The following is a 20,157-nucleotide window of genomic DNA, read 5'->3' as shown; positions in this document are numbered from 1 at the left end:
GGACAATGCTTTGTAAATCAATATTGCTTAAGTCCACCTGTAGGATTCTATTGAAAATCGATGGAGACTCACAATACCCCTGTGGCAAACGAGTGCTTTTCAGACGTGTTTGTCTGAACGTAAATGACGTCAGATCCTGCAAGTCTTTGTGCAATGGGATTGAGAAAAACGCATTTTTCAAACCAATCACAATGAAATATCGTGCTCCACCAGGTATATTACATACAATTGTAGAAGGGTTAGGAACTAGAGGGATCTCTGCTTCTACAATCTGGTTTATCAGCCTTAAATCTTGAATTAGTCTCCGAGACCCCCTTCCCTTTTTTCACAGGATAAATTGCAGTATTACATGGTGACTATAACATCACTAAGATACCCTGATCCATCATGGCGAAAATCGTCTTAAGAATACCTTCATCTGCCTCTCGAGACATGGGATACTGTCATGCTCGAGGTAAAATTGCTCCTGGTTTCAATTTAATCGTCATTTTGCCGATCCCCTTCAACAGGCCTATGTCCGAGGGACCTGTAGTCCATAAAGAAGATGGCACCTTTGCCATGTCTTCATCAAAATACTCAGGACGTTGTTGTGCTATCATCATTTTCTGAGGCACCTCTCGTTTGATTGCTTTTACCCAATTAGTAATATTCATGTCAAATATCACTTCGTCATCAGATGGATGATCGCCAAATAGATCATCATCAGTGACGTCAGTTAATCTGTAACCTTCCCCAATGGCAATTACTGCACACCAATTTTCTGCCTTTGTCATCATTCCCATTAAGCAAAGCCATTTCACCTCGCACTATGGCTGCTTGCAACATTAAAGGAAAAACGTGTCCTTCACGCATATTTATCTTTGGCCTAAATGAAATTCGTCAGGTATTCTCATTGCTCTGCCCACTAGACCTGCCAGATATGTCAATAGAATGTGTACTCCATAATGAAAAACCTCTGGTTCTAAAGGTATTGCTCTCATGGCTATTTGGCCTGAAAATGCCCTAATAATTTTGCATACTTTTAAATAATGCATCCCTGGTGTTGAGCACATTATGCCGTCATCGGTAAACGAGATTGCCAGATTCAACTTCGTCATTAAATCTTGACCTAATATATTGACAGGTGTCTGCCTCGAATATAGCAAAGACACCTTCATATCGCATTCTCCTATGGAGACTGGTAATTCTTGAGTAAAAGGAACACTTGCTTGTAGCTCCTAAAAAACCTTCAGTATTCATGGCAGTGCCAGCCATTAAAAACTTTCCCTCTCGTATATAGCCGGTCAAGTGGCACAGCGAGTAGAGCGCTCGCTTTGACATCAGTGCAGAGCCTGCGAACGCAGGTTCAAATCCCGGCAGCGCCAAACTCAGCGTTTCATCCTTCCGAGGTCGATAAATGAGCACCACACACCGTGGGTAATTATAAGCAGCGCTCAGATACCTAAGGGTTCGTAGCGCTATATAAATGCCAAATTATTATTATTATTATTATACATGAGCGTGTTGCACTTGTGTCTACTAAAAACGAAAAACTCTTGCCTCCTATATTGATGTCTACCCTTGGTTCCTCGTGAGGATTTGGCGTCACAGATAGTACTGAACATATCAAGTCCCCGAGTGAGCTGTCCTATTGCAGGTACAGCCTCATTCCGTTACCTGTAAAAGGATTCTCTCCATCGACAGTAACACCCACTATTATAGGAGTCGTTAATTGCCCTGTACTCGTGCTCTGCTGGATCTGCATGGGCGCGTGCTGGGACTGCCCTTGTGGTGGAGCCACTGCTACCTGCTGTATCTGCGAGCCTTGCTGCATTCTCAGCGCTGGCTGCTGCTGCATCGTTTGATTCTGATCAAACCCATCACCATGCTGCTGCGAATATGCAGGCGGGTTTGAAGTACCCCCTCTTAAAAACGGATCGTTTTGCACGAACCCTTGACTTCTGCACAGACGAGCAAAATACCCTGTCATCCTGCATGTTCAACATATAGGTGGCCTCCTAATCTGCCCATCCTACATGTTTTGACCATCATTCTGCATATTTTGAAACGCACCTTGATTGCTCTGGAAGCTTCCCTGATTATTCTGCCAATTTCCTTGATTATTCTGAAAACCACTTCCTCGAAATCCACCCCTTCAACGTGGAGTAAACCCATTATTACTCTGATCAAACTGCCTGTCAGTATAATCTGCCCTTGTCCACACGTCATCAGCTCTCTCAACAAGTATGGCGATTAAGAGACCTTTAATATCCCCTATAGCTAGCGTGTTTCCTCCCGTCATTTTCTCTAACTCATGTATCCACTTCCCAGCGCCAGAAGTTAAACGCAGAAGTTTACACCTTAAATTATCCTTTTCCATCTGGAGCCGCGGAATATACTATGGTCTGGCCCCTCCTTTCTCTAATAAGGGAAACTGTGATGCCCCAAACTCATTCTCATCTCTCATCATTTGTCTGTCCACTGCAGGGGCAATATTGCCACATCACTTTCTTCCTGGTAGCGATCTTAATCTGCTCACATAAGGCGGCAACTCCCCCTCTCACCGTGGAGTTGCCTTTTAGGTTGGTCTAACTGTGTCAATGGTTCTTACGCCCTAGTTACAGGTGCATTTAAATCCGACCATCTGACTTCTTTCTCCATTGAAAAACATCCGTCAGGACCACATACGTTCTCTCTTTCTTCCCCATGGAAGGTGTCTCTGTCTTCGTCCAACATTTCCTGTGCCCAACTTGTGCAACTTCTCTCCTCGTCATCTTTATTTAGAGTCAGTCTGTCTAGAGACAGCTCTTTTTGCCTCGTACTACATGAGGCTTCCTCCGTGCCATACAACCGAGTGCTCTCGAGTCGATCATTTTTTCTTTCTGGGCTTTCATGTCATAATATTCTTTATCGATCACTTACCCAATACTCCTAGAGTCAAACTCGTCTTCTAGATTTACTCTAGATGAACCTGGTAATGACTCGTATTCTGAGAAGAATTCCTCTATGTCCTCCCATGCTACTTCTGGCTCAGGATTTCTTATCTCCTTTTCCAGGCGATCAAGATCTCGTGCTCTCTGCCTTCTTTTACATTTCAGATTATCCTCAAATTCTCTTTTTTTCCTTTATTTCCTCTCTAACTGTGTCTTCTTTTTTCTTCATATCCCTTCTCTCATTTGCCCTGCATATTTCCTCATCCTTTCATCTCTGTATTCTGTTATCCCTTAACTTCTGTTCCTCGCTTCTATTCTTTTTCTTTCTAATCTTTCCTGATCATCAATTGCTCTCTGTCTGTTATGTCGTTTTCTTTGCTCTTCTGCTCTCTGTTTTCTTGACTGCTCTTCTTGGTATAAATGCTCTCATTGTTGCCTATCCTTCCTTTTCACTCCTTCGGCTTTCAATCGCTCCTCTCTTTCCTTATATTTTTTATCTTGATCTTCCTGTTGTCTTACATCCTCAATGCCTTTACCATCGAGTTTAAGTAAAATCTGACCGCCAATCCACTAGTTCTGTAAAAGCACTATCTCATCAGCCTTGTCTCTTTCTCCTTTCCATCTTTTTATTTCTATTCCTATATCTAGAGATGTGCTTGCTCAATCACTTCTCTCCTTATTGCGTCTCTCCTTGTCCCTCAGGACTTTAGAGATTACATCTCTCTCAATATTTTTCTCTATGCCTTCATCACTGCTTTACACAGGTGACTTATATGCTGGCTTGCTATACCCTGTCACTGCCTTAAGCTCCCTCAATGCGTATAACCCATCGTTTTCTTGCTCTCGTCTCCTATTTCAGTTGGGGCAGGGGGAGCAGAGGGCTCCTCACCCCCCTCTTTGCATACATTAAGTATCCAATCTATAGGGGGCGGTTCATCTTGCTCCTCTTGGTACATCTTCCAAAGCTCTAAACTAGCTAATCGCTTCTCTAGCTTCTTTCCTGTTGTCAGGGTAATTTCCCTGGAAGTCGGCAGGGCCGTCAGCGGACCTCCAGAGGTAGGGAGGCCCCAACTCCTCCCGTGTCCCAAAGGAGTATGAGGCACACACAAAAGCAAGGAGTTACTGCTGTTTTTTGCATAAAAACAGACAGGGACAGGTTCTCGGAGCGTAGGTACCCAAGAAACATCTCGTTGAAGTGTGCTCGCAGGTCCTTTATCTACCTGAGTGACGCCACGATGTGCGTCATCTGGGAAAACATGCCCCCAAACCTAACGCTATCTCGGGTTGGCTCCCCGAGTGGTAGGGTCAGTATAGACCAGTATAGAAGGAAATATTATTGTTAGCGAAGGGGTCAGGTGGTACGCTTGGGTCGTCCCTATGAATTGCCACATGAAAATAGTTACATGGAGAAAGTTAGTGATTGGTTGGGTTGTAGTGCCGTCAGTGATTAGCCCTCCGCGTCCATCCGCGAGCCCCGAGCCTGGGACCATCGTTGTTCCCGGTCGTGGTGTACCTGGTGCTGGCAACAATGTGCGAATATGGGGGTCATTCCGAGTTTGGAGGCAGCCATGGTTCTATTAGCACCATGGCTACCTCCAAACTCTGGTCCGTTTCCGTGGTGTCGGAATGGGGACTTAGCGAGACATTCCGACCTATGCGGACCCGGTGAGTCCCCATTTCGAAAACCATTCCCCATTGCCATTTGAGCCCCCATAGGGCTCAATGGGAATGGGGAAGAAGCTAATAACGGGCCCGCAAATTGCAGGCCCGTTATTAGCTCCATGGTCCCTTAACGGGTCCCACTAAGGCTGGCTGGTAAAACCAGCCGGCCCTGGTGGGACCCGCTAAGGGACCTCGTCATAGGGCGGTAGGGGGTTAACGGCACAACATCCTTACCGGTGCCGTTAACCCCCTACCGCCAGGGTCGGACCCCCTATGTGTCAGTGGTGGACAATGGACAGGTCTGCTATTTGCTGTTAGAGCGCTCCTTTCTCACTGCTGCCAGTGTCTAATTTGTTACTTCTTTTTTGCAGGTTGGGTTCCAGACGTGAGACCCCAGAGCGTCTTTAGTCCCTGGAGCTTGGCATTGTGTCAGGTGGGCCTGGTCACGTGTTGAGAGACCGTGGTTGAGGCAGAATTACGGGGATTGATTTGTATTTCTGCTCTGTAGAGTCTTTAGCAGTGGCAGGTGTGGCCTTGGCGTTTAGAGAGTGGCATGTCGATTGCAACTTCACGACCTTGGCTGCGGGACTATCGCCAGGGTTGTTCTGCATGGTCAACACCTTGTAGCTCCGTCTGAGCTGTTCTGCTTTGGGTCTGGGGACTCTGGTTTGCGGCCTACCTTTGCCTAGTTATGGGTGGCGCTGTATAGTCCATAAGGCGAGGGTCAAGCTTGGTTCCGTATACATCAGTCCATTCACAGGGTCTTGTATTTTAGGGTGTTCGTAGCATGAAGCGTCTGCAAGCATGTACACAAGCTCTTCTTTGCGTCTTGCGTTTCTGCAGTGCGGTAGTCGGCCTATGTGAAAAATAACAACGATGCATGTCTGTGAGTGTGCGCTGTCCTATAAGTCATAGCACTGAGCATGTTCTTCGGGTGGGTTGGTGTGTTTCTGATCCAGTTGCTCGGCAGCACATGTGTTACTGTCCGTTGCGGCTACATCGTCATGTCATCTCTAATGATTGGCGGTATTGGGTTATGCTGTTTAGTCGAGCTGGTCCATATGGTCAGTTTCGACTCCACCTGGGTTTCCACATCGTGCTTTGGATGGGGTGTGGCTGGCTTTTGGAGGTGGGCGTGGCCACGAAGGATCTTGACATCCGGGGCGGCAGTTAAAGGGTCGAACTCATCCTGCTCGGGGTGCTTAGGTTGTAATGTCATTGGTCATAGTTTGTATGGGGGTCAGGGGAAGGGATTGTCCCATTTTCCCTCTTCAGTCCCCCCTCTGGTCGACTTGTCGACCACAAAATTATCCATCTCCTCTTACTCGCCATACCTTTGTTATTCCTGCCAGGTGTCCGTACCGACCCACGTGATTTTCAAACGACCAGTACATATATATACATCCACCACCGGGCTTGCAATAAACCGATTTTCCGACATAGCTCTTCGGGTTTCACAGATTTTCAACTTTTATCGATGGTGGGTACAAGTCTGCTTCCGCTATCTGTTGGCGCAGTCGTTCGCGTTCCTTGATGATGATGTCTGTGTGTTTGTCATCCTCAGCGGGCACTAGTACGTGCTTGCCGATCATTTCCACAGTAGTAAGTTTTGACCTTGCCATCCATATTTTCATTCCCATCAGTGAAGCCATTCCCAGGATCATGCATCCTGCAAAAACTTTGAGGCCATCCGCCAACCATGATGGCATCCAAGACCATAAGTATGAAAACCAGCTACTATCCTTTTTCACCCCTTAGCTTCTTCTTCCATCTTGGCATTCATCTTGGCCAGTTGTGCTACTGCTACAGATAGAGTGCTGTTGTCCTTGTCGTTTGCAGGAAAGAACGTGCAGCAGGAACTTCCAATTTTGGCGCAAACCCCTCCTTCCATTGCTGTTTGAAGGTCTAGCACATACCTATTCTGTAGGGCCACCATCCTTATTGCTCTTAATTCTTCTTTTATTGCATTAAATCCGTTTACTGTGTAGTTGATCGTCATCATCAGCTTCCAACTGGTTATCTGCAGCCGTTTAGCATTGGCATATGCTTGTACTCCTGGATGCATCACAGAGGAAAAGAACATTGCTGCTCTGCTGAATAATCTGTGTGCTGGTGGGATGTCACTTAACGCTGTTTCTGATTTTCCCCAGAGGTAGTTTCCTGTGAGGGGTTCTCCTTGTCTTTTCACATTTGTTTTGCTGTGTTGGTGTCGCTCTGGGATGTGCTGCCAATTTGTCCTAGGGACCTTCTCCTTTTATTTCCCTCGTCCATTTTAGGGAAGTTTTCCAGGTTGATGAGTTTCTGTGGCACTACCAGGGAGGGTACATTGATGTGTACCAGGGTACATACTCCAATCCGTAACTGTGGTAGACTGTTGTAAGATTTTTGTTCCGCAGGCCCAATAGTGGTCCATCGGTACTGCTGTTCCTGCTCCCCCCTCAGGAAGCTTTATTGTTCTTTTACACCCTTCGTTACCTCCAACGTCAATTTCCCCATTGTGCTGGTAACATAGCAAGGGGGATGCAATGGGAATTATCGTCATGGGTCCCTCCTCTTTGTCCAGCCATGTCAGTAGTGCTGCACTCTTTGTCCATTCCTTGTAGCATTTGTCATTTTCTTCTAGTACTGTCATTACTGTGGATTTGGCCAACATCAGAATCTTGCTTCCCACTATTCCATCAGTCCATCCGTTCTTCGTATACACTTTAACATATACCAGTATCAGCAGTCTTTCCCAACAACCTTCTTCACCTCCAATCTGTCTTGCATTCCATTTACACGGCAGGTAGTTCAGTGTTACCTCTTTTGTTTCCCCATTGGTCCGTCGGTTACGTACTATAGCCCTTCAGTCAGCTGCCAATAGTTGTCATACAACGGGAGTGTTTTGATGAAGTTGTCTTCGTATGGGTATGTTGACCTTGATTTCCATCTTAGTGTTGCCGTTTTTCTTTGGAATCATCCTCGTGTTTGGAACAAAGCTAAATAGATGAGGCATTCTGCTGTGGCTGCCGGTACTTCAGTTGCCACAAATTTTCTGGAGGCGCTTATGGCATATGGGATCAACTAGCACACATAGCAGTTGTCCTTTGTTGTATCTTTAGCAATTTTGAACATGTGTTTATACCACATGTTGTTAGAGACGTCTGCGGATTCTGTGAGATATGTGCCCACCCCATGTTTATCCATGGAAACACTACGTTTACCTCTATTTACGTTTGGCCCTGTGCTACTCGTACCACCTGAAACAGTGCTCCTTGCAGCTGGGGTAGGGGAAATGTTAGTATTGGAGGTTGCAGTCACTCGTAAAGCATAGTAGGCCTGCCAGACAGCAGCCGGTATCAGACCAGTGGTCAGAAATATCCCCAACATCTTTATTACAGTTGCTATAACTACTGGCATTTTTACTCTTACATGTGCTGCCGTCCTGCAGCTACTTTACTTGGGATGATAGAGGTGCCTGCCTGAAAATCTCTAAAAAGTTGCGTTACTTTTGTTAGTATTGGTTATTCAAGCCCTGCGTATAAAATGATCATTCAATGCCCAGGCAAAAAAGCTCCTCCCACTCCTTTCTTACTGTCCTATCTCTCAGGGCAGGTAAGGCTGCGTGGAGGTGCGGAAATGAACGTAATATTAGGAGAAACGAGTTATAGTAGATGCGTATTCTTCTGGGCCTTAAATACTTTGGCCTTTTGATTATATAAACAAATTGGTGTGACAGTGCTTCTGGGATGTCGTCTGTGGGTAACATTTGACCCTGGGCAGTGACGTATTTTTTTTATCAGATATTGGCAGACAACAATTAAAATGCACGATATCTGCATGTGCGAGACAAAAAGGAGAAGAGAGCATGCACGTGTTTACACAGTGTTGTGCATATTATGGATGTTCTCATCACAGTTCTTCTTTTACTGTTGGTAAGTGCTCTAAAATGTAAACTCAATTTCTTAAATCCAATATCATTAAAATGTTTTATGGTGCTGTAGTGTAGTGGGGACGTTTTTAGTCTGGGACCTTGTGACTATGGGATGGGCTATGGGTGGTTATCCGTTTATGTCTTTTGGTATGGCTGGCATTTGGGCTGTGTTGTTATCGTCGTCGGTTGTTGCTGAGGTGTTGGCCCTGTCGCTGTAGTGGTGGGGCCAGGTCTGTGCTTTGTAGGGCTTGATGTTGTGGATGTGTGTCAAAAGGTCCTTGTCGGACAATTTAATAGCCCTCAGGGCCACTTGGTCTGCAATGTGGGGCGTTCTATTTTCTCCGATAGTTTCTAAGGAGAACCGTGTCTCCTTTTTTCACTACCCACGGTCCAGTTTGTTCCTCGTTGTTTGATGCTTCCTGCTGGCTGTTCTCTGACCCGCCCTGCATCCGTTGGATCTGTTGAGAGATAAAAGCAGCACTAGTAACCAAGGAAGAGACATACTCGTACATTTCTTCACCAAAAACAGTACTTGTGGCTTCACAATCGTACATTGCTCTTGTGGGTGGTGTGAGTGGGAGGTGCATTTGGGGTCCAGTCACCACTTCGTGGGGTGTGAAGTGGTGGTAGGAACCGGGTTTGTTCCTCAACTCACACAGAGCCAAGGGGAGGCAATAGAGCCAACTCTTTTTGGTTGTTTGCTGTGTTTTTGCTATAGCCTCCTTCAGGAGGCTGTTGAGTTCACAGACGCTGTTGGCTTGTTGGTGGTACGCACAGGCAAACATGTTTTATACACATTAAGGCAGTTATATGCTGAAATAGCTCATTGGAAAAATGGGGTCCATTATCTGATCTCGATACTTCACAAACCCCCCACCTTGGGAAGACCTCCCTCACTAGGAATTTTGCTGCCCTAAATGCATCTGCATGGGAGCACGGGCCAGCCTCAATCCATATAGAGAAGGGGCATACTAGTACAATCATGTATCTGTATCCATGACATACGTTGATCATGTCGACGTAGTCAATGTGCAGGTGCAGGAAGGGTCATTCTGGCCAGGGTATAGTACCTTTAATCACTTGCAGCGTGTGACCGGCCGTAAATTGTTGGCAAGTTAGGCAATTGCTTATGAAGGTCGCAACGTGTGAGTTTAGCTCGGGACAGAACCAGGACTCTTATTCGTGCTGCAATTACTTCCTTTCCTGTATCAGTGGGATGGTCTAGTTGGGCCAGTGCTGTTTTTAGTAGGGCCGGGGGTATTACAACTTTCCCTGTGTTATTCTGTCTCCACAGCGCATCTGTGGGGGACATAGTGCATCCTCTTTTAACCCGCAGTGCCACTTCTGCTGGATAGGTTATTATTCTATTAGTTCACCCAGGAGGAGAGCATGTTTCACCGGGGTACCATCTGCTCTCCTAAATCCCCTTCTGAGCCATTTTATTAATCCTGAATGTACCGTCGAAGTGACATATGCACTATCAGAATATATAGTTACTCTTTTCCCGTTGCTTTCCTCTAAGGCCAAAATGTGTTACGCTCACCTGGCTCCCACAGGGGTGTCGAACAGAACTGGACAGCCACGGTCTCCACCAACGTGATGCGTAGTACAGAGATGACTGACTGGACTGGCCCACCTAGCTTCGTCTGCTTGACCCGTAGAAGTAGTCTCCTAAAGACGGGGAAAGGGAATTAGCACCTCACTGCGTCCGCAGTTATCACTTCTGACATTCCCTTTCACAAAACTCACCTTATAGTTTTGTATGATGAGCTCTCCATCCTGCGAAGAATGCAGGGGCGCGTTGATGGCCAGTTACTTCACTGGCTTGAGGATATTGGAAGAGTTCTGGACAAATCTTGGCTCCAAACCTCAGGGCGAAAGGCCGTAAGTATATAGTTCTAAAGAGTTCAAAATGTCCGATTAATCACTCTTGTCCAATTCCTTGTTTCTTTTGCAGCTTAGACCCAAAAGATGATCGTCTTGTGGCAGCTGAAAGCGTTCAGGTAAGAGTCTGTGTTTTGTAAAACTGTCCGGTAAATGATGCCAAGGTTTAACTCGCTGCTTTCTCTTTTCTTGCAGGTGCAGCGTAGGAAGATTTGGCATGCTGGTGGATAATACCTCCTGCGGTAAAATCAGGTAAGCATATGGTGGCAAGAGATTGTCCACATTTGTTCCCTTGGCTCACCTTGTTGTTTTCTTGTCCCCCTTAGGCGCTGGAATGAGACAACCAGGTGATGGAGACAGCACCGGATCATAGAGATGCTGCGAGGAACAGTGAGTATGGCGCGGCGCTGCTGCTGGCGATGCGACGTGTTTAAAATGAAGTCTGTTTCTGGTTCGAAGATGCGCTGAATCCGAAATCAGGAAGGAAATCCAGAAAAGTTCTTGTTCTAACCTTTCTTCTTCTTTCCCTTCTTTCTAGGCGCTCTGGCCACGAGGCGGGCATGGCAGGATGCTGGATGCTGACTGCAGACACAGTGAGCGTTACGCTGCTGGATGCAGAATAAAGCGAAGCATGTGCTGCTCTTCGGGCGTGGTTTAAATAGCCTTCAAAGTAGTCCCAGGTAAGTATTCCTCCACAGCCACACCCGAGTAACAAAATAGTCCCTAAGATAAAAGTGTCCCTTCAAGCCTCACATGGGCTTGGATGCTTGGATCCCTTGTAGCATGGTCTGCATCAGGTAAGTCTTAACATATGAGCTGGCGCCTATGGCGCCAGGACTGATGTCCCATATGAGCCTGGTGCCATAGGCGCCAGGACTGTACCCAGAGAGCCCCTAACAGGGGTTGCTGGGTTTGCTCCAGGTAACATGATGCCTGCTTCCGGGGTTGATGGACTTGGTCTGGATGCCCGGGGTTAGGCATCATGACAAAATGAGAGCCACTAATTCTGCTGCTTGCGCTGAATATTGTTGGGGTAGTTTAACACATTTCACTGGTACATATGTCCAATCTTCCCTTAATCGCACTACAGCTGCCCCTGTTCTCCTTATGCCATCACTTTGATCAATTGTTGACGACCCATCAATGTACATTACTTCACCCCCTCTAGGGCATTTTCTTCTACTTTTCTGGTGGATGAGTAAAATTCAATTGCATATGTACAATTGTGTGCATATCCCCTTTCTTCCACTTCTTCTGCTATAAACTGTGCTGGGTTGACATTGCTGCACCGTGCTATTTTCAACTCAGGTCTTGACAGAATAATTTCATACCCTGTTGCTCTCTAGGTAGTTAGTGTGGATTTTGGTTTGTTTAGGATTGCGAAGAGCATGTGTTCCACGTGTAGTGTGGTGGAGCAACCCATAGTAATTGAGGATGATTTTTCTACTGCAAAAGCTGCAGGAGTCAAGTGTTGTTCGCACAGGAAGTGCCCCATCATCACTGAGTCTAAGTGTCTGCTGTAAAATGCTATTGGCTTGTGCCCCATGCTTGTCTTTTGTTTTAGCACGGCCTTCATTACTGCACCATCACAATGTGAGAATATGTGAAATTCCTTTTCATAATTAGGGGTACCCAGTACTGGTGCCATTGAAATGGCCTCTTTAAGTTCATTAAATGCATCAGTCATTTCTCTTGTCCATCCCAGATTCCTCGCCCCCCACTGTGTCTCAATGAGGGCCTCTAACAGGGGTCCTATGTATGTGCTCTAGTCAAAGATCCATGCTCTGCAGTAGTTGCACAGGCCAAGCAATTGTTGCAATTCTCTGATCGTTTGTGGCTGTGGTGTATTTTTGATTGCTTGTGCCCTTTGTGGTGCTATGTGCCTTCCTTTCTGTGAGATAATCTGTCCTATGTACAGAACCTGTTCCTGACAGTACTGCAGTTTCTCCTTGTCAATTTTGTACCCCTTCTCGGCCAGTACCATGAGCATTTTCACCAAGTCCTTCCTGCATTCCTCCTCAGTGGTGCTGCAGATGAGAATATCATCTACATACTGCAACACCGTGCTTTCAACGTCTACGTTCCCCAGGTCCATCTGTATGACTCTGTTAAAGATGGATGGTGACTCGAAGTATCCTTGTGGTAGCCTAGTGTGTTTCCACTTTGTGTTGCGGTATGTGAAACTCGTCAGATCGTGTGAGTCAGGGTGCAGTGGTATTGAGATGAACGCATTCTTGAGGTCCATCACAGTGAACCGTGATGCCTCTGCGGATATTCCACACAATATTGTTGCGGGGTTAGCTGCTACCGGGTACTCCGCCTCAACAATGTGGTTGAGTGGTCTCAAATCTTGTATGAAACGCCAGGACCCTCCCTTAGCCTTGCGTACTGGGTATACTGCAGTGTTGCATGGTGATTCTGATTGGTACCAATATTCCTCGTTCTACTAGGGCACTTATTGGCCCTCATTACAACCTTGGCGGAGGACCATGGTGCTATTAGCACCATGGTCCATGCCGCTAAGGTTACGATTCCGCCATGGTGGATGGCGGAATTACCGCCCCATTCCAAGGTGAGTGGGGCGGTAATTCCCCATTCACCATTTGCCCTTCCCCATTCCCATTTTTGCCCCCATAGGGCATAATGGGAATGGGGAAGGCGCTAATTACGGCACCGTAAATTACGGTGCCGTAATTAGCTCCAAAGTCCCTTTGCGGGTTGGATTTTTAACGCCTGCTAAAAGCAGGCGTTAAACACCAACCCGCAAAGGGACACTTGTAATCAGGCGTTAAGGGTTAACGGCGCCGACGGCGCCGTTAAACCCTTAACGCCTGAGATGTAATGAGGGCCATTGTCTCATAAATTCCTTCATCAGCTTCTTTGGATAGTGGGTACTGCTTTACTCTTGGTAGCGTTGCTCCCTTTTTTAGCTTTATTTTCACCCCTCCAATACTCTTTATGCATCCCACATCACAGGGACTAGTGGTCCAAAGTGAGGCGGGTACAGCTGCCAAGTCTTCCTCGTATAATTCTGATTGTGTGGGGACGGGCGTTTCTAGTGCCATTGCTATTTTCTGGGCCACCTCTTTGTAGGTCACCCTTAACCAAACGCAAACGTTCATCTGGAACACCATCTCTCCATCGTCCGAGAACAGTTCCTCGTCTGATACCTGTGTGAACCTGCATCCTTCAGCCAGTGCTATCACTGCCCTACATGCTTTTCCTTCCCCAACCTGGGCGTGAACTGCAATTTAACCTTGTTTGCTACAATACTTTCTATGTCTACTGATATTATTGCCCCCTCCTCCTCACTTGTGTGCGTCTCTGGTCTGAAAAGGTATGCTGCCGGCCTCCTCCACACTTTACCCTCAATCCCCGGTAACCATGCTATTGCCATGTCTGTTCCGTATTGGAAGACCTCCCGTCCACTGGTTCGGCCCTTACCACTGTCTTGCCACAGTAAGCCTGAAGTATGCGCCGTGCTGTGAGCATGTGTATGCCTGGTGTCGAGCATACTATTCCTTTGTCAGTGAAAGATATAGTCATATTCAACCTGCTCATGTCGTCTCTCCCCAGTATATTCACTGGTGATTGTTTTGAGTATAGTAGGGGCAGGGATAGATTGTGATCTCCAACAGATAAAGAGATGTTATCAGTAATGGGAACCACTCCTCGAGCCCCAGGAAATCCTTGAGTGTGCATGGCCTCGCCTGACAAGTTGAACTTCACTTCCCTAATACAGGATCTGGTGGCCCCTGTGTCAACTAGAAAAGAGAATGTTTTGTCACCTATCGCCACCTTTATGCGTGGTTCCTCCGCAGGGTTAGGTGTTACCACCAGGACGGGACACAACAAGGACGTCTGTGGGCTGTCCTATTGGGGGTATAATGATTGTCCATTCCCAGTGTAAGGGTTATGCCCCAGTATTGTTACTCTTCCCATTTGTGTCTGCGGTAGTTGCATGTCCATGGGGTGTTGTGCGTTGTCTCGTACTTGTGTGAGCTGTTGTACCATGTGGATGTGTTGTTGTTGTGCCTCTGTTATTTGCTGATGTGCTTGGTGTTGTGCTGGCTGGTGTTGTATCTGCTGTGTGGTTGGTTGTACGTAAGGTTGCTGTTGTAGCTGTGGTGGTGTCATGTCTCCTTGTCCCATGTGCACCTCGTTTGTCTGTTGTAGTTGTGGTTTGTGGTAGTTATTTGGTCCCCCGTTGTTACCCTGTGGCCCTTGCTCTCCCCATCCTGCTTGCATTGGCCTTCCCCGCATGTGCGTGATATGTGTCCCACTAGTCCACAAGTCCAGCAGTGGGTGGCTCCCGAGCTTGCCATGGGCACCCTCCTGTGCTGTCCAAGTACCCTTGCTGCCCATACTGAGAAAACCCTCGGAACCCACCTCCTTGCTGATGTGCTGCTAGACCAAACCCCCTCCCTCTTGTTAATCCTCCCCTACCTCTGTAGGTTGTTGTGTAGCCATTGCCCATTTGTGTGTATCCTCCCCCCTGGGTGGTGCATCGAGGTGTTGTGCTGTGTATGGGGGTGGGGGTAGCAATTGCTGTGTTATAACGGGTACGTGTGGTGGCGGTAGTGGTGGCTGTGCAGGGGCTGGTGCCGGAGGGGCGGGGCCTGTTTTTAGTGCCCCTTCTAGGGCATATTTTGACAGCTTCTTTTGTACTATTTTTGCCTCGTCTGCCTTCCTATCTTCTTCTTTCTGTTTCATTTTTTCTTGCCACAACCTACAATGGTGTACTATCGTTAATTGTATTTCTGGCCACGCCTTTGCTTCCATCCCCACCAATTTTTTCAGCTGCATCTATACTGGTTCTGGGAGCCCCTGTATAGGTATGTGGTAAAATATAGCTAATGTTTTGTTCCGCGTTTCCAGGTGCCATTTCTCCTGAATTTCCTGGATGTAATTAACAGGGTCTTCATCCTTGCGCATCTTACGCGATGTTATCGCCCCTATGTCTGAAGTGTCAGGGTATTGTACCCTCAGTGCTTGCCAAAGCGCGTGCATGCAATTGGCAAACGGTTCCCCATCATGTGAGGTGTCGCTGATGGTCACCCCTGGGAATCCCACCCTTTTCCAAAGGTCATCCGCGGCATCACCCAAAATTGAAATGAATAACCCTTTAACATCCCCAACTGCTAACTTGTGCTCTGCAGTTAGCTTCTCCATTTTGTATATCCACTTTCCTACCCCTCCACTTAAAGATGGTAGTCTACATTTAATGTTTTCTTTGTCTGCATGTTTCCATGGTACATATTGTGGTCTTGTCCCTCCTCTCTCTAGCAGTGGCATCTGTGTGTACGGCATCTGTGTGTATTAATTTATTTCCTCTGGCGTGCATCTGTGTGTGGTGCAGTGGGGATATTGTCACTCTCTTCCTCCATATCAGATAACTCCTCAATAAATTCAATAATGTGTTGTACAAGATGTGTGTTCCCTATGCCCTTATGTCCTCCCCTTTTACCCGCCTGGCCCTTGTTGTGTCCTGTGGCTGATCCTTCCATCCTGCGCCCTGGGAGGTCTCTGAGTCTGTTGACATATGGTGTGTGCTGGGCTGGTGGCGTTATCGCTTGTAGTGTCCCTTCCCTTGATGTGCTTTTGTCCTCTCGTCCAGTTGTGTCGTCTTCTTGTGTTCTGCAATCTCATAATGCCCCAGTGCCTGTGCGCGTAATATACAGTTTGCTAAGCCCTTCTCCGCCCCCATCGCTCTGTCCTCCGCACGATTCTCCCTCCTCCTCATCACTACAAAATCCTTCAGAAAATGTAAATTTTGCCCTTGGGCGTGGGTATCGTACTGTTACTGTTTCTAAATCTATGGGCCTCATTACGAGTATGGAGGCAGCCATGCCCTTAATAAGGGCATGGCTGCCTCCATACCGGGTTCCAGCTCCGGGTTCCTTCAATGAGGAATTACCGGAGCATTCCAACCTTGGAGGACCCGGTAATTCCTCATTGAAAAAAAACATCCCGATTCCCATTTGAGCCCCCGTAGGGCTCAATGGGAATGGGGATGGAGCTAATAACGGGCCTGTTAATAACGGGCCCGTTATTAGCTCCCTGGTCCCCTTGTGGGACCCGCAAAGGACGTCTGGTCTGGCCAGACGTTCTGATGGGTCCCGCAAGGGAACCTCGTAATAGCGCGGAATGGGTTTACCGGCACCATTACAGGTGCCAGTAAACCCATTCTGCCAACCTCATAATGAGGCCCAATGTCTGTGTACTTACTGGCATCCTCTATGTTGGCCCAGACTTGTGGCGTGGCTACTGCTTCGCCACTGCGTGCGTTTGTCTTACTTCCGGTTGCTTTGTTGCTTCCTCTTTGCCCTTGGTGGCTCGGTTCTTCGTCCCCACTCCCTAATGGTGTTCTTGTTCTGCAAAGCTCCTTCATTATTGTGTCACTTACCTGTCCTAACACCCTTGCACCTCTATCCTTGTCGCACCTCGTCCCACCCTCCGTTGCCAATATACTCTCTATTATTCTCCCTTTCTCATCCTTACGTGAGCTTTCTGACAGAATCTTTTGCTTCCAGAGCATCATTTCCTTGTCGTTCTCTTCCCGTTCCTCTTTTTTCCTCTTAACCTCCTGTTGATCCATACATACTACTCTTTCTGCAATCCCCCATATGCGGTCCTCCTCCCTTCTCCTTTTCTCCTCCTCCTGTTTTAACCCTGTTCGCGCTTCCCTTACTCCTCGCACCTTTACTTTCTTTTCCAGTTCCTTTTGCCCGAGTTGTTTAATCAGTGCGCTTCCTGCCTCCCTCAATTCGGCAAATTTTTCCTCTAGTACCGCCATTTCTTCCTCTGTTATGTTTCCTTCTTCCCTGGTACTCATCTCACTCTCTCTGAGTGTGTCCTACCTCCTCCTTCTCTATTTTCTGCATTACCTCTCCTTCCTTTCCTGTCCCCGTCCCCTGAAGTTTCAATAACACCTGCGCTGCTATCCATTCGTCTGGTCCTATATTCGCCAGATCTAGCTGTGTCTTTTTTAAGTTACCGGAGCTCGCCTGTATCTCCTTGGTGTTTCCTATACTCCCTACACCAAACCCCTTTTGGTAGTGGTCTTCTGGTGCGTATGGCGGTGGACTGTATGCAGGGTTTGAGTATCCCTCAGCGGCTATTCACTGGGATCGTGCTGCTTCTCTTAATTCTCACATTGGATACAAACCTTCAGTTTCTTTCTTCACTTCTTTAATTGGGGGTGTCTCTCCCTCGTTTTCCTTTTTTATTTCTTTAATGGGGTATAATCCTTCTGCCTCTTCCTCGCGCTCCTCAGCGATGGGAGGGGGAGGAGCCTGTTATGCGTTACCCTCCTCCCCCTCGCACACCACCTCTTTCTCTACCTCATGCAAGCTCATCATCCCCGGGGTATACCCCTGAAACATTCTCCAGAGGTCAAAAACTTCCAGGTGGCCTGTAACTTCTTCCCCTTGTATGCGTTGTGTAGGTACGCTAGAAGTGAATGTTGCGTTGTCATGTCAAAGTTGCCGTTGGGCGGCCACTATATCCAGATCCTTCCATCTGTCCCTTGACTCCATTCAATACTGTACTTCACTATTTTGAGGGTAATTCATAGAATTCAGCGCAGAAGTGGCGCACGCGGCTGGCGCACAGTGTGCATGTGCGAATTTCTGCGCCAGCCACGTGTGCTAAAATCCATTTCTGCGCACAGTGTATTCATGGATTTTAGCTTCCAAAACCAGCCGTGGCGCAGCGACCCTGCAGCAGCGCCAGTTACACCCTCAACCCCTCCCCGTGCGCCATGCACAGCGCACAAATCCCGTACATGGCGCACAGGCCCCCAACCACGAAAACGCCTGTAAAACTCCCCGCCCACCCCTCCGAACACACGTACCCCGCTGCACAGGGAGTGTCACACGCGATTGGAGCGGGGTACATGTATAACAGGGGATCGCGGGAAGTTTCACACGCGAAATGCCCTGTGCGAGTGGGGTACGTGTATTCCTGGGGTGCGCGGAAAGTTTCACACGCGATAGGCCCTGTGCGAGTGGGGTACATGTATTCCTGGGGAGCGCTGGAAGTTTCACACGCAATAGGCCCTGTGCGAGTGGGGTACGTGTATTCCTCGGGTGCGCAGGAAGTTTCACATGCGATAGGCCCTGTGCGAGTGGGGTAGGTGTATTCCTGGGATGCGCGGGAAGTTTCAAACGTGATTGGAGTGGGGTACATGTATTTCGGGGGTGCGCTGGAAGTTTCACACGCGAAATGCCCTGTGCGAGTGGGTTACGTGTATTCCTCGGGTGCGCAGAAAGTTTCACAAGTGAAATGCCCTGTGCGAGTGGGGTACGTGTATTCGTGGGGTGCGCGGGAAGTTTCACAAGCGAAATGCCCTGTGCGAGTGGGGTACGTGTATTTCTGGGGTGCGCGGGAAGTTTCACACGCGATATGCCCTGTGCGAGTGGGGTACATGTTTTCCTGGGGTGCGCGGGAAGTTTCACATGCAATCGAAGAGGGGAATGTGTATTTCGGGGGTGCGCGGGAAGTTTCACATGCGAAATGCCCTGTGCGAGTGGGATACGTGTATTCCTGGGGTGCGCAGGAAGTTTCACAGGCGATTGGAGGGGGGTACGTGTATTTCGGGGGTGCGCGGGAAGTATCACACGCGAAATGCCCTGTGTGAGTGGGGTACGTGTATTCCTGGGATGCGCGGGAAGTTTCACACGCGATTGGAGCGGGGTACGTGTATTTTGGGGGTGCGCGGGAAGTTTCACACGCGAAATGCCCTGTGCGAGTGGGGTACGTGTATTCCTGGGGTGCGCGGGAATTTTCACACGTGATTTTGCTGTCAGAGCGGGGTACGTGATTTTCAGGGGTGTGTGGGGAGTCCTACACGTGAATTGGCAGTGTGGGTCCTCCCAGGTGTTCCCTCTACACCCTCCACGGCCCCTGCAGGCAGCCCACACCATTGGGGACTACCCTGCACCCCTGGTCATGTCCCGCAGGCAGCCCATCCAACATGGGCATGCCCCCCAACCAAGCCACATGTCACCTTGCACTAGTGATCACCAACTCATGTTCCCCAGCACCCCCAGCAGTGAGGGGCACCTGCCAGAAGGCCCCAACTCATGTCCCACACATGTCCCCCAGCACCCCCACCCCCCAGCAGTCAGGGGCACCTGCCAGAAGGCCCCAACTCATGTCCCACACATGTCCCCCAGCACCCCCACCCCCCAGCAGTCAGGGGCACCTGCCAGCAGGTCCCCACACATGTCCCACACATATCCCCCAGTACCCCCACCCCCCAGTAGTCAGGGGCACCTGCCAGAAGGCCCCCAGCACCCCCACCCCCCAGCAGTCAGGGGCACCTGCCAGCAGGCCCCCACTCATGTCCCACACATGTCCCCCAGCACCCACGTCATGACAATCCACAATCATGGGCCTCATGGCCACCCACATCACACCTCACGCCACCCCAGCCCAAAGACCCAACCAAGTATTGCATCCACCCACAGAGAAATGGCCATTACATGATACAACCCGAATGGCAAGTATGTACATGAACACATGTCCGTCACACACACACAATGGGTGCAAGTGAATGTGAAAACCCATATCATGACATGCATGAAACCAATGAGAGAATAGCACACATCCAAGTATGAAAGAAAAATATATTGAACACAACATGAATGTAATGAAAAAAAAACTCAATAATGGGAATAAGAAATAAAATGCAGCATGTCCGGAAAAAAATAAAAAATATGAATTCAGAATCCAAAGAAATCCAAATGAAAATGTGTCCAAAGTCTCAGTCCAACCAAGCAA

Source organism: Ambystoma mexicanum, chromosome 8 (genome assembly GCF_040938575.1).
Source record: "Ambystoma mexicanum isolate Mex_15411 chromosome 8, UKY_AmexF1_1, whole genome shotgun sequence".
NCBI classification, from domain to species: Eukaryota; Metazoa; Chordata; class Amphibia; order Caudata; family Ambystomatidae; genus Ambystoma; species Ambystoma mexicanum.
This window is presented reverse-complemented; position numbering follows the sequence as displayed.